We start from the raw sequence: 15,831 nt of genomic DNA on the forward strand, positions 1-15,831 counted from the left end.
CTCCACCCCAGGCCAGTGTCTCCTGCCACATGCCTGTCCCCAAGGGGTCCCCAGGCTCCCCACTCGCTGCCATCCACCTGCCGTGCCCTCTGTCCCTTCCCACACGGGGCAGGGGGCCACTGTGACCTGAAGACCGTCCTCCCGACCAGCTGGGCCACGCCGGACACAGGGGTCTCCCCAGAGTGGATCTTCCCCCAGAACAGAATCAGCTGCCCTCAGCCCAGGAATACACCCCACCCTGCAATCCTGCAGCCCCAGGGCAGACCCTGGATTGACCAGCTGCTGGTGGCCCCTGATGGGGGTCTCACCCAGGGCCCTGCCGGGTGGAGAGAGACCCATCCTCAGTCAGATGTTAACTCACCTGAGCCCCTCACTTGTCCCAGGTCCATGAGAAGGATGGGGGCCCTGGACAGCTGGTGGTCAAAATGCAGGGAGCTCCCCGTCAGGAAGAGACAGAAATTATGATCTGTACCTGTCTCGAAAATCCAGGCAGCCCTTCTGGAATGAGCCGGAGCCTCTGCGTGTGAAGAGGTGTGGGAGGTCCCCAGCCTGGTGACCGGCTACCCCTTTGCCTAGGCTGTCCCAGTTCAGAGGTCCCCACTGCACCCGTCCCTACTAAAAATACAAAAAATCAGCCAGGGGTGATAGCAAGTGCCTGTAATCCTAGCTACTCTGGAGGCCAAGGCAGGAGAATCGCTTGAACCCCAGGAGGCAGAGATTGCCGTGAGCCAAGGTCACACCACTTCACTCCAGCCTGGGTGACAGAGCAAAACTCTTTCTCAGAAAAAAAAAAAAAAAAAAAAGGAGGGCCGGGCGAGGTGGCGCGTGCCTGTAATCCCAGCTACTCGGGAGGCTGAGGCAGGAGAATTGCCTGAACCCAGGAGGCGGAGGTTGCGGTGAGCTGAGATGGCGCCATTGCACTCCAGCCTGGACAACAGAACGAGACTCTGCCTCAAAAAAAAAAAAAAAGGTAAAATCAGCCGGGCACAGTGGCTCACATCTGTGATCCCAGCACTTTGAGAGGCTAAGGCAGATGGATCACAAGGCCAAGAGATCGAGACCAGCCTGGCCAACATGGTGAAACCCCATCTCTACTAAAAATACAAATATTAGCTGGGCATCGTGGCGCATGCCTAATCCCAGCTACTCGGGAGGCCAAGGCAGGAGAATCTCTTGAACCCGGGAGTCAGAGGTTGCAGTGAGTTGAGATCATGCCACTGCACTCCAGCCTGGTGATAGAGCGAGACTCCATCTTAAAAAAAAAAATGATCCGGGCACAGTGGTTCATGCCTGTAATCCCAGCACTTTGGGAAGCCTAGGCACTTGGATCATTTGAGATCAGGGGTTCGAGACCAGCCTGGCCAACATGGTGAAACCCCATCTCTACTAAAAATACAAAAATTATCTGGGGGTTACTGGCAGACACCTATAATCCCAGCTACTCGGGAGGCAGAAGCAGAAGAATAGCTAGAGCTGGAGAGGCGGAGGTTGCAGTGAGCCGAGATCGCACCACTACACTCAGTCTGGGTGACAGAGTGAGACCCTGTTTCAAAAAAAAAAAAAAAAAAAGAGGCTGACCTCAGTTACTCACACCTGTAATCCCAGCACTTTGGGAGGCCAAGGCGGGTGGATCATGAGGTCGGGAGATCAACACTAGCCTGGCCAACATGGTGAAACCCCCTCTGTACTAAAAATACAAAAATTAGCTGGGTATGGGGGGCACGCCCCTGTGGTCCCAGCTACCTGGGAGGCTGAGGCAGGAGAATCACTTGAACCCGGGAGGCGGAGGTTGCAGTGAGCCGAGATCGCGCCACTGCGCTCCAGCCTGGGTGACAGAGCGAGACTCTGTCTCAAAGAAAAGAAATAAATAAAACCAAACCCAGTTATGGTGGTTCATACCTGTGGTCCCAGCTATTCTGGAGGCCTTGACGGGAGGGTCAGTTGAACTCAGGAGGTTGAGGCTGCAGTGAGCCGAGACTGGGTCACTCCATTTCGGCCTAGATGACAGAGCCAGACCCTCTCTCGAAAATAAATCAGTAAATCAATCCATAAAGTATAACAAAAAATTGAGGGGAAATTGATGTAACATAGAGTTTACCATTATATTATTATTATCATTATTATTGAGACGGAGTTTCGCTCTTGTCACCCAGGCTGGAGTGCAATGGCGCGATCTCGGCTCACCGCAACCTCCGCCTCCTGGGTTCAGGCGATTCCCCTGCCTCAGCCTCCCGAGTAGCTGGGATTACAGGCACGCGCCACCGTGCCCGGCTAATTTTTTGTATTTTTAGTAGAGATGGGGTTTCACCATGTTGACCAGGATGGTCTCGATCTCCTGACCTCGTGATCCACCCGCCTCGGCCTCCCAAAGTGCTGGGATTACAGGCGTGAACCACCGTGCCCGGCCTTCACTCTTGTTTTCTAGGCTGGAGTATAATGGCTTGATATCAGCTCATTGTAACCTCCACCTCCCGGGTTCAAGCGATTCTCCTGCTTCAGCCTCCTAAGTAGCTGGGATTACAGGCGTGCACCACCACGCCCAGCTAATTTTGTGTGTGTGTGTGTGTGTGTGTGTGTGTGTGTATTTTTAGTAGAGATGGGGTTTCACCATGTTGGCCAGGCTGGTCTCAAACTCCTGACCTGGTGATCTGCCTGCCTCGGCCTCCCAAAGTGCTGGGATGACAGGTGTGAGCCATTGCCCCTGGCCTGAACTTGTGTTTTATAAGTGAAGTCCAGTGGAACCGTGGAGGATGCCCATGAGCAGGGGAGAGCCCCAAAATGTGTGTGTTTAGATATTCCACGCTGCTCTGTTTGCACCTAGCAGTCACTGCGCCCAGGGCCACAGAGGTCCAGTGTCCCACAGCTCACGAGACTTCGGCGAGACCCAAAGTGAGGACCAGGGGAGTGCATGAGAGAGCTGGTAGAACAGGCCTGCACTGAGCAGTAAAGTAGCCGGGCGCGGTGGCGCACGCCTGTGATCCCAGCACTTTGGGAGGCCGAGGCGAGCGGATCACCTGAGGTCAGGAGTTCGAGAGCAGCTTGGCCAACATGGCAAAACCCCATCTCTACTAAAAACACACACACAAAAAAGGAGGAAGGCAGCAAAACACACTGCCACGTGTGCACCTATGCAACTATCTTGCATGTTCTGCACATGTACCCCAAAACCTAAAATGCAATAAAAAAATACAAAAAAAAAAAATTAGCCAGGCATGGTGGCAGGCACCTGTAATCCCAGCACTTTAGGAGGCCAAGGCGGGTGGATTACCTGAGTTCAGGAGTTCAAGACCAACCAGGCTGATCAACATGGTGGAACCCCGTCTCTACTAAAAATACAAAAATTAGCCAGACGTGTTGGCGCGTGCCTGTAACCCCAGCTACTTGGGAAGCTGAGGGAGGAGAATCGCTTGAACTCAGGAGGCAGAAGTTTCAGTGAGCTGAGATCATGCCACTGCACTCCAGCCTGGGCAACAAGAGCAAAACTCTATCTCAAAAAAAAAAAAAAAAAAAAAGTAAAATAAAGACTGGTGGCTCACACCTGTAATCCCAGCACTTTGGGAGGCTGAGATGGTGAATCACTAGGTCAGGAGTTCAAGACCACCCAGGGCAGTATGGTGAAAACCCATCTCTACTAAAAGATACAAAAATGAGCTGGGTGTGGTGGCGAAATGCCTGTAATCCCAGCACTTTGGGAGGCTGAGGTGGGAAGACTGCTTGAGGCCAGGAGCTCCAGCCTAGCTTGGAAAACATAGCGGGACCCCATCGTTAAAAGGAAATAATAACAATGAAAGCAGTAAGTCGGGCATGGTGGCGCACACCTGTGGTCCCAGCGACTCTAAAGGCTGATGCTGGAGGGTCGCTTGAGCCCAGGAGGTTGAGGTGGCCGTGAGCTCAACCACCGCATTCCCATCTTGGCAACAGAGTGAGACCCCATTTCTTAAAAAAAAAAAAAAAAAAGTGAGATCCGGGCGCGGTGGCTCACGCCTGTAATCCCAGCACTTTGGGAGGCCGAGGCAGGTGGATCACGAGGTCAAGAGATCGAGACCATCCTGGTCAACATGGTGAAACCCCGTCTCTACTAAAAATACAAAAATTAGCTGGGCACGGTGGCGCGTGCCTGTAATCCCAGCTACTCAGGAGGCTGAGGCAGGAGAATTGCCTGACCCAGGAGGCGGAGGTTGCGGTGAGCCGAGATCGCGCCATTGCACTCCAGCCTGGGTAACAAGAGCGAAACTCCGTCTCAAAAAAAAAAGAATAAAATAAAATTTGCAATGATGTAGAATAGGAGCACAGTGAAGACAACCATCAAAAGTTGAGAGAGATCACAGAAGACAGAAGAAAGCGTTATGTTAGCACCTTGAATGATACTTTTTTTCTTGCTTTTTTTTTTCTTTTTGAGATGGAGTCTCACTCTGTCACCCAGGCTGGAGTGCAGTGGTGCGATCTCATCTCACTGCAACCTCCACCTCCAGGGTTCAAATGATTCTGCTGCCTCAGCCTCCCAAGTAGCAGGGATTACAGGTGCCTGTCACCATGCCCAGCTAATTTTTGCATTTTTGTTTTATTTATTTATTTATTTATTTTAGACAGAGTCTTGCTCTGTCGCCAGGCTGGAGTGCAATCTCGGCTCACCGCAACCTCCGCCTCCTGGGTTCAAGCAATTCTCCTGCCTCAGCCTCCCGAGTAGCTGGGATTACAGGCACACACCACCATGCCCAGCTAATTTTTGTATTTTTAGTAGAGACGGGGTTTCACCATGTTGATCAGGCTGGATGGTGTTGAACTCCTGAACTCAGGTGATCCACCCACCTTGGCCTCCCAAAGTGCTGGGATTACAGGCGTGAGCCACCGAGCCCGGCCGGCCTGTTTTTATGAATAAAGTTTTATCGACACACATCCACGGCCACTCACATATTGTCTGTGGTGGTTTCCCTGCCACTGCAGAGCTGAGCAGTCCTGGGAGAGACTGTTCAATTCAAAAACCCAAAAACGTTGGCTGCCTGATCCCTTATAGAAACTTTCAGAGCCTGGTCTCGACGTGAGGACTGTGGGGACATGGCAGAGGGGGTGCTTTAGAGGGAGGCTCAGGGTGAGCCCCCGAGGATGCTGGAGAAGGGGACCACAGGGGTGGGTGTGAAGGAGGGCAGCATCTCTGCTGGGAGACGGGCTGGATGGTAGGGCTGTGGGTGACATGAGGTCAGGGAGGGGGGCAGACCAAGGCCCAGGGGACCCCGGGGGGACCCTATGGCTGTCTTCAGAGCAGCCCCCGTGGCACCAGTGCTCAACTTGCAGGTGCAGCCCAGAAAGCCCCACGCCTCGAAAATTCTTAGAGTCTGAGGTGCTCAGGAGGCTCACATCAGGTTCGGGAAGCTCTGGGGCGGCCGCCAAGCTGGGCCAAGGGACGGGCGGAGGCAGCTAAGGCCTCAGCTGGTGGAGTCTGGCCCGGCATGGTGGCTCACACCTGTAATCCAGCACTTTGGGAGGCTCAGGTGGGAGGATAGCTTGAGCTCAGGACTTCGAGACCAGCCTGGGCAACCTAGTAAGACCCCATCTGTACAAAAATTTCAAACATTGAGGATGGGTGCGGCAGCTCACGCCTGTAATCCCAGCACTTTGGGAGGCTGAGGCAGATGGATCACCTGAGGTCAGAAGTTTGAGACCAGCCTGACCAACATAGTGAAACCCTGTCCCTACCAAAAATACAAAAATAAGCAGGGCCTGGTAGCTCATGCCCATAATCTCAGCTACTTGGGAAGCTGAGGTGGGAAAATGGCTTGAACCCGGGAGGTGAAGATTGCAGTGAGCCAAGATGGTGCCACTGCACTCCAGCCTGGGCAACCAGAGTGAAACTCCATCTCATATAAAGAAACAAAACAAACAAATTCAAAAATTAACTGAGTGTGGTGGCTCACGCCTGTAGTCCCAGCTCCTCTGGAGGCTGAGGTGGGAGGATCGCTTGAGCCCAGGAGGTCGAGGCTGCAGTGAGCTATGCTGGCACCACTGCACTCCAGCCTGGGTGGCAGAGGGAGACCCAGTCTCAAGACATAAAAAGAGAAGGAAATTGGTGGAGCACATTCCGTGCCAAGAGCCCGTGAACCATGGCTGGGGGTGCAGTTGGAGCATTTGAATTCACCGCCAATGACCAGGCCCAAGTGCTCCTGCGGGGGGAGGGGAGGCCAGCTTCGGTCCAGCTCAGACAGAGCTTCAGATGCCCATCAGGGGATGGGGGGCTTTGTTGGGAATGCCAACGGTTCCCAACACGTGTCGCCCCAGTCCCAAATAGGCTCCCACTCCTGGGGTGGGGCCACTGAATGACCTTCGGGACACTGTCCAGGGTCCATTGTCACTGTCTGCTGACCGGGCACCCGAGTCTTCCGCCTGAGACCTTCCCAGCCCTCCGGTTCTCGCTCTGGCCACCCCTGGGCCCTCCCTGGCACGGACCTTGTCTTCCGAGGATGCCCCAGAAGATGAGCCGTGGAAGCTGCTGTGATCAATACGGCCACCGGCCGGGCGGGCGGAAGCGTGGCTCATCCAGGCGTCTGCTGTCCCCTCCCCACCCTCCAGGAAGGCGGATAAGGCCCGGGGACCCTCTTGAGGGACGCCAGGCACCCACCTGCCGCCGGGCACTCCTATCTCCCATGGAAGGGCCTAGTTCCTGAATTGCCCCCTGGGCCGGCCGCAGGCCTGCGCCGAGGCCCTTAATAGCCTGGGTCTAATGTTTTATTGTTGGTTTTAAAAGTGTAATTAGTTCAAGTGTAAACAGAAAAAACCTGCTTAATTAAAAATTTTTAAACAGGGGCATAGAGCGAGAGCGGGAGCATTGACGAACCCGGAGCTGCTTCATAAAATCGATCGGAAGAGGCTCGGCGCGGAGGGCCGGGCGGGGCGGGCGCCTCGGGGCCCGGGGCCTCCCAGGGATGCCATTTGCCGCTGGGCGAGCGCCCCGGGGACCGGCTGGTTTACGATCGGGGTCTTGGGACCGGCGCCTAATGATTTTTCTGCGTTAATGGAGGTGACAGTTGGTCAAGCACTCTTCAGTTTACGAAGCTTTCTGGGTGGCTGGGAGCCAGGTCCCGTGGCCCGGGCTGTCTGGGGGTGAGAACCCCCACAGCGAGGGAGGCCCTGCTGCTCCCACCCTCCTGGGGCCGGCTCGCCAGGTGGTCTCCGGGTGTCACCCCCCTCCCTACATGGCATCGGCCGAGGGAGTCTCGGCGTCACCGTGTCACCTCCCGGCCGATCCGGCCTGTCTCCGAGTCGGGACTTGAATCAGCTTTGGTTGCTGTGGCTGAAGCCGGTGGGGATCGGGGTGGCCTCATCTCCCTCCACAGCAGCCACAATGTCGGGGACCCAGCCCAGAGACCCCAACACCACAGGCTGGCGTCCGGGGCCGGGAGGAGTCCCGTCCTGTCTCTGCCCTTTGGGAAGAGGGATGAGGGTCAAGATCTGGGCACCCCCACCCCAACACGCTGGTCTGCCTGCTGGACAGAAGCTGGCCTCCCCTCCCCCCGCAGGGGCAGCTGGGCCTGGTCACTGGAGGTGACTTCAAATGCTCCAAAGCCACCCCCAGCCGTGGCTCACGGGCTCCTTGGCACGGAATGTCCTTCTCTTTTTATGTCTTGAGACTGGGTCTCCCTCTGCCACCCAGGCTGGAGTGCAGTGGTGCCAGCATAGCTCACTGCAGCCTCGACCTCCTGGGCTCAAGCGATCCTCCCACCTCAGCCTCCAGAGGAGCCGGGACTACAGGCGTGAGCCACCACACTCAGTTAATTTTTGAATTTGTTTGTTTTGTTTTGTTTTTTGAGCTTCACGAAATGCAAGAGGCTCTGCCTTCTCCCAGGCCAGGGCAGCCCGGGCAGTGGGGCTGGGGGCATGGGCTGTGCCATGTGCCTTGCATAAGCCTCGTGCTAGAATGAACCAGAGCCCAGAGTACACTCAGCCTGGCCCCGGCTGCCGGGGAGGTGAGGGAGACCCCACACCAGGAGGAGGGGAAGGCCCCAGGTGAGGCTCAGGGGAGCCCTGGGTTTGGGGGTTTGGCTGCTCTAGATGTCAAGGGCCAAGTGGCCTTTGGCACCTATGCCCCTGGAGGGCGAGGGCCGGGGGTCTTGGGAGGCACAGGCGGGGCCTCTGCTCTAGCCTCAGTGCCCTGGTCTGTGACAGGTCTGGGGGTTCCTGCCCCTGTGACCCGCCGAGGATGGAAACACAGGTTGGCACAGCTCAGAAGGTGCATGGAAGCTGGTGCGGTCCTGCCCCCAGCTGAGCCTCACAGAGCCAGGGGTGAGCTGGTCCTGGTCGCTTCCCACCCCCACACCGACCCCGTACAGAGACGGGGGACAGGAGCTGGCCTGGACTTCGGTCCTTGCCTGCCAGGAGGGGCCGAGGCCCTGGAGTCACTATCACCACCTCCCTTGTGGCTGAGACACGGCCCCATTTGACAGGCGTGGCCACCGAGGCTGGCCCAGGAGTGGGATCGGAACATGCCCGGCTTCACGGCTTCAGGCGGGAACTGGCAGGGAGGGCACAGGCTTCGGACCCCCAAGGACTCTCCGTTTCCAGAACAAAGAGGCGTCGAGACCCACTATGTGCTGGGGGCCCGGCCTCCCCCACTGGAACCTGGGGCAGGAAGGATGCTCCATGCACGCCTTTTAGGGGGTCAGAGGCTGAGACGGTGCCTGGGCAGACCAGGGGGTGGGGGCAGAGGGGGCCCAGATCTTGACCCCCATCCCTATTACCAAGGGGCAGAGATGGGACAGGACTCCTCCTGGCCCTTGCCACCAGCCCGAGGCGTCTGGATCTCTGGGCCTGATCCCCCAGCCTTGCGGCTGCTACGGAAGGAGATGAGGCCACCCCGATCCCTGCCAGTTCTGCCACAGCTACCAAGGCCGATCAATAGCGGAGGCGGCGGTGGGGGCTTCTCTCCTCTCAATGGGGGTTGGGGGCTGGGCTCAGAGCGGCTGGAGCTGGGGCCAGAGGGGCAGACCTCCGCGCACCTGCAGCCCACCAGCCTCCTCCCCTGCCTGGCATGCATGGGCGTCTCTCCCCGTGTCCCTGGCTCCTGCGCTCTGTGTCTCTGTGTCTTCGTGGGCTCTGTCTCTCCCTGCTAGTGTCTGTGTCTTCTGTCTCTGTCTCTGTGTCTTTTGTCTCTGTCTGTCTCTGCTTCTCTCTGACTGTGTCTCTGTCTCTCTATCTCTGCCTCTGTTTCTCTCCATCTCTCTGTGCCTCTGTCTTTCTGTTTCTGTGTCTGTCTCTGTCTCTCTCTGGCTGTGTCTCTCTACCTCTGTCTCTGTCTCTTTGTCTTTCTCTATCTCTGTCTCTCTCTGCCCCTATTTTTTTCCTTTCTCTGTGTCTGTCTATCTCTCTCTATCTCTTCTCTATCTCTGTCTCTGCCTCTCTGTGTCTCTCTCTATCTCTTTCTCTGTCTCTCTCTGCCTCTATCTCTCTGTCTCCACCTCTACCTCCCGGGTTCAAGCAGTTCTCCTGCCTCAGCCTCCCGAGTAGGCTGTCTCTGCTGCTCTGTCTCTGCCTGTCTGTCAGTCTCTGTCTCTAGCTCACTCTGTCTCTCTCTTCTCCCCCATCTCTTTGTCCCCCACTCCGTCACAGAACCCAAAGCAGGACCTGAGATCTCCCCCAGAAGGTGCCCTGGGGAGCCCCAACCCAGCGAGGACAGGGCAGAGTCAGGATCAGCCCTGGTGGTTCCTGGCCACCTCCCGGCCCTGGCTGAGCCTCTTGTCCACTGAGTGTTCGAGTTTAAACACCTTCCTGGGCCCCGGCCCCACAGCCTGCCCGCCAGGGTCCCTTGCCGGCTGCGAGGTGGGGTCCCTGGCCGCTGGGCAGATGAAAGCAGCTTCCTCTCCTTTCCCTGGTCTCCAGGCCGGAATCCACAGCCTCGGGTGTTGGGAAGAGCACTGCAGGGTCGGGGGAGTCCACCCCGCAGGCTGGGGTCTCCTCAGAGTAGGACTGGGCTGAGCTCCAGCTCCTTGCAGCCTCTGGGCTCTCGTCTGCCAAGTGCAGGTGAGTTTTAGGAAACACCACCACTTCCTGGAGACAGGCAGGGCCCCCAAAGCAGGCCGGACCCTTGCGGTCCTAGAAATGGGAAACTGGGCCGGGCGTGGTGGCTGACGCCTGTAATCCCAGCTCTTCAGGAGGCTGAGATGGGCAGATCACGACGTCAGGAGACCATCCTGGCCAACACGGTGAAACCCCATCTCTACTAAAATTACAAAAATTAGCCGGGCGTGGTGGTGGGTGCCTGTAGTCCCAGCTACTCGGGAGGCTGAGGCAGGAGGATTGCTTGAACCTGAGAGGCGGAGGTTGCGGTGAGTTGAGATCGCGCCATTGCGCTCCAGCCTGGGTGATAGAGCAAGACTCAGTCTCAAAAAAAAGAAAGAAAGAAAAGTAGGAAACTGGGCCGGGCACGGCGGCTCACACCTGTCATCCAGCACTTTGGGAGGCCCAAGCGTTCAGATCACCAGGTCAGGAGTTCGAGACCAGCCTGGCCAACACGGTGAAACCCCGTCTCTACTGAAAATACACAAATTAGTCGGGCGTGGTGGCGCGTGCCTGTAATTCCAGCTACTTGGGAGGCCGAGGCAGGAGAATCTCTTGAATACAGGAGGCGGAGGTTGCAGTGAGTTGAGATCCCACCATTGCAGTGCAGCCTGGGCAACAGAGCGAGACTCCATCTCAAAAACAAAAACAAAAAAACTAAGAAGCGACTCGAATGGCACAAACAATTGAGTGAAGGTGGGTGGAAGTTTAGATCCAGTGCAGCATCGTATTTTCCAGAATGTCTACAGTTTTAACATGTTACCCTGGGCCAGGCGCAGTGGCTGTCATCTGTAATCCCAGCTTCTCAGGAGACTGAAGCGGGAGGATCGCTTGAGCCTGGGGGTCAAGGCTGCAGTGAGCTGAGATGCCTCCACTGCACTCCAGCCTCGGTGACAGAGACCCTGTTTCTAAAGAAAAGAAAAGAAAAAAGACACAACAGGCCAGGCACAGAGGCTCATGCCTATAATCCCAGCACTTTGGGAGACCAAGGTGGGAGAACTGCCTGATCCCAGGAGTTTGAGACCAGCCTGGCCAACACAGCAAGACCCCATGACTAGAAAACAATTTTTAAGAAAGAAAATGCACAGCAATGAGCATCCTTGGACATGAATCTCTGAAGTTTTTCTCTTTCTTTCTTTTTTTTTTTTTTTTCTTTAATTTTGAGACAGAGTCTGGCTCTGTCACCCAGGCTGGAATGCAGTGATGTGATCTCGGCTCACTGCAACCTCCACCTCCTGGGTTCAAGCGATTCTCCTGCCTCAGCCTCCCGAGTAGCTGGGACTACAGACGCCCACCACCAGGCCTGGGTAATTTTTTGTAGTTTTAGTAGAGACGGAGTTTCAACATATTGGTCAGGCTGGTCTTGAACTCCTGACCTCGTGATCCGCCTGCCTCGGCCTCCCAAAGTGCTGGGATGACAGGTGAGAGCCACTGTACCTGGCTGCATTGTTTCTTAGGTTGAAGATACTTTGCTGATGCAAGTCCCCACTCAGCTCCCCCTGCACGCACTGTATTTACTGGATGATGAGAAGAGAGACTTACAGACAGGACCACGGATGGGCAGACAGCCCAAAAGATGGACAGGTGGAGGTGTGGGGACTTAGAACAGGGCCCAGCACAGAGTGAGCAGTCAATGAGATACTGACTGCTGAAAGGAGGGAGTCGGGGGGAGACAGTGGAGCAGATGAACAGCTGGGTGGCAGAAGGTGGATGGATGAATATGAATGAATGAATGAAGCCACGATGGACAAAAGGACAAAAGGATACGTAGGCAGACTAGGTACACGAGCAAGTGCTTATATAAATAAATATACATAAAGCACAGTGGCTCACACCTGTCATCCCAGCACTTTGGGAGGCCAAGTTGGGCGGATCACGAGGTCACGAGATCCAGACCATCCTGGCTAAGATGGGAAACCCCGTCTCTACTAAAAATACAAAAAATTAGCTGGGTGTGGTGGTGCGCGCCTGTAGTCCCAGCTACTTGGGAGGCTGAGGCAGGAGAATCGCTTAAACCCGGGAGGCAGAGGTTGCGGTGAGCCGAGGCCATGCCACTGCACTCCAGCCTGGGCGACAGAGTGAGACTCTGTCTCCAAAAAAAAAAAGTACAAAAATTAGCCGGGTGTGGTAGCACATGCCTGTAATCCCAGCTACCCGGGAGGCTGAGGCAGGAGAATCGCTTGAACCCGGGAGACAGAGGTTGCAGTGAGCTGAGATCGAATCACTGCACGCCAGCCTGGTGACAGAGCAAGACTCCAAGGCAAAAAAAAAAAACAACTTGTTTGTAAATATCAATATATTAATAAATAATATCAATCTATAAATAAATGGGTGGTGGATGAGTAGATAGGTGGATGGAAGAGACGGATCGATGGCTCAGCGGTCAGGCGGCGTATGGATGAAGAGTTGGGTGGGTGCATAGGTAAATGACATAAGTAAGAGTGGATGGTGAATGGGTGGAGATGGAAGGAGGGATGGACAGATGGATGGATGGATGGATTTATGGAAGGTGGATTAGAATAGATGATGGATGTATAGATTGATGATAGGTGGATAGATGGATGAATGGATGGGTATGTGAATGGGTGACTTGGCTCACAGGGGGAAGCATCCCCACCACCCAAACACCTCCCACCAGACCCCACCTTCGATGTTGGGGATCAAATTTTGACATGAGACTTGGGACCAAACAAATTAGATCCAAACCATAGCAGATGGATGAGTGGGTGGGTGGGCGTTGGATGGGTGGAGGGAGGGAGGGAGGGATGAATGGGTGGATGGATGTGTGGATGCATAGATGGGTAGATGATTGGACAGATGGGTGGGTAGATGAGTGGGTGAATGAATGGATGGGTGGATGGGTAGATGGATGGATGGGCACATGGGAGGATGGACAGATGGATGGGTGGGTGGATGGATGGATAGGTCAATAGATGGGTGGATGGCTGGATAGAGGAATAGATGGGTCAATGGATGGATGGGCAGGTGCATGTGTAGATGGATGGATGGGTGTGTGGATGGATGGATGGGTGGGTGGATGGGTGGATGGATGGATGGGTGTGTGGATGGATGGATGGGTGTGTGGATGGATGGGTGTGTGGATGGATAGATGGGCGGGTGGATGGGTGGATGAATGGATAGATGGGTGGATGGGCAAATTGATGGATGAATGGATGGATGGGTGGGTGGGTGGATAAATAGATGAATTGGCAGGTGCATGTGTAGGTGGATGGATGGGTGGGTGGATGGATGGATAAGTCAATAGATGGGTGGATGGCTGGATAGAGGAATAGATGGGTCAATGGATGGATGGGCAGGTGCATGTGTAGATGGATGGATGGGTGTGTGGATGGATGGATGGGTGGGTAGATGGGTGAATGGATGGATGGGTGTGTGGATGGATGGATGGATGTGTGGATGGATGGGTGTGTGGATGGATAGATGGGCAGGTGGATGGGTGGATGAATGGATAGATGGGTGGATGGGCAAATTGATGGATGAATGGATGGATGGGTGGGTGGGTGGATAAATAGATGAATTGGCAGGTGCATGTGTAGATGGATGGATGGGTGGGTGGATGGATGGATAAGTCAATAGATGGGTGGATGGCTGGATAGAGGAATAGATGGGTCAATGGATGGATGGGCAGGTGCATGTGTAGATGGATGGATGGGTGTGTGGATAGATGAGTGTGTGGATGGATAGATGGGCGGGTGGATGGGTGGATGAATGGATAGATGGGTGGATGGGCAAATTGATGGATGAATGGATGGATGGGTGGGTGGGTGGATAAGTAGATGAATTGGCAGGTGCATGTGTAGGTGGATGGATGGGTGGGTGGATGGAAGAAGGGAGGGATGAATGGATGGATGGATGGGTGGGTGGGTGGGTGGGTGGATGGATAGATGGATAGATGAGTGAATGGGTGGATGAATGGAGGGATGGGTGGTGGGTGGGATTACAAATGGGTGGATGGATGGATGGGTGGGTAGATGGGTGGGGGGATAATTAGTGAACTGGCAGGTGCATGTGTAGATGGGTGGGTGGGTGGATGGAGGAAGGAAGGGTGGATGGACGGATGGGTGGGTGGATGTTTAGATGGGCAGGTGCATGTGTAGATGGGTGGGTGGGTGGATGGATGAATGGATGGGTAGATGGGTGGATGGATGGGTAGGTAGATGGGTAGATGGGTGGATGGGTTTGTAGAGGGATGGATGGAAGAATGGATGGATGGATGGATGGGTAGGTGCATGTGCAGATGAACGGATGGGTAGATGGATGGATAGATGAGCAGATGAATGGATGGATGAATAGATGGATGGATAGATGGATGGGTGGGTGTGTGAATGGGTAGATGGATAGGTGGATGGGTGGGTGCTTGGGCGAGTGGGTGGATGGATAAATGGGCAGGTACATGTGTAGATGGATGGCCAAGTGGACGGATGGATAGATGGGTGGATGAATGGGTGGATGAGTGGATGGGTGGATAGATGGATAGAGAGATGGATGGATGGATGAATAGATGGGTAAGGGTGGATGGGTAGATGAGTGGATGGGTGGATAGATGGATACAGAGATGGATGGATGGATGAGTAGATGGGTAAGGGTGGATGGGTGGATAGATGGATGGATGAGTAGATGGGTAAGGGTGGGTGGGTGGATGAATGGATGGGTGGATAGATGATAGAGAGATGGATGGATGGATGGATGGATAGATGGATGGATGAGTAGATGGGTAAGGGTGGGTGGGTGGATGAATGGATGGGTGGATAGATGGATACAGAGATGGATGGATGGATGGATGAGTAGATGGGTAAGGGTGGATGGGTGGATAGATGGATGGATGAGTAGATGGGTAAGGGTGGGTGGGTGGATGAGTGGATGGGTAGATAGATGATAGAGAGATGGATGGATGGATGGATGGATAGATGGATGGATGAGTAGATGGGTAAGGATGGATGGGTGGATGGATAAGAAGACACATGGATGGATGAGGAGATGAACAGACTCACAGAGGTCAGTTGTCCCTGTGAGTCCTGTATTGATGGGGATGCATGCCGTCCCTTCCAAGGCCCTCTTGGCTCACAGGTGCTGCATTTCCAGGACAGAGTGCAGCCATCTGTCACTCCCTGGGCCTCAGTCTCCCTGCACAGACTCACCCTGGGGGAGGGGACACAGCGAAGCCAGAGTCCACTCTGCTGCCCCCTCCCATGCTAGCTTGCAAACCTCCTCCCCAGCAAGAGCAGATCCGGGAGCCACCAAGGGGTCGAAGCTGCTAAACGGTAATTAATCTGCGGCAGGAGGGGGTGCTAATACCTTAAAGACACGGGACACACTGGCAGCTCCTAGCAATTAGTGACCTAACCCTGCAAGTGTGCTCTCCGCGGTGTGGCCGAGTTGATTACTCTAATTAATTTTGCATCGACCCACATGGATCTGCTGGGAGAGGGCTGATGGGCATGGGAGACAGATGCTGCCAGGCCCCAGCAGCCCCCTCACTGCCCGGTCCACAGGTCAAACGCCACCTCACCTGGCCTCCCAGGCTCTGGGTAGGTGGGGTCGCTCTTGACTGTCCAGCACACATGCCAAGACCTGCCTCCCTTCCACCTTCTTTTAATTTTTATTTATTTATTTATTTTATTTTATTTTATTTTTTTTGAGACGGAGTTTCGCTCTTGTCACCCAGGCTGGAGTGCAATGGCGCGATCTCGGCTCACCGCAACCTCCGCCTCCTGGGTTCAGGCGATTCTCCTGCCTCAGCCTCCCGAGTAGCTGGGATTACAGGCA

This window comes from Callithrix jacchus, chromosome 22 (assembly GCF_049354715.1).
Source record: "Callithrix jacchus isolate 240 chromosome 22, calJac240_pri, whole genome shotgun sequence".
In the NCBI taxonomy this organism is placed as follows: Eukaryota; Metazoa; Chordata; class Mammalia; order Primates; family Cebidae; genus Callithrix; species Callithrix jacchus.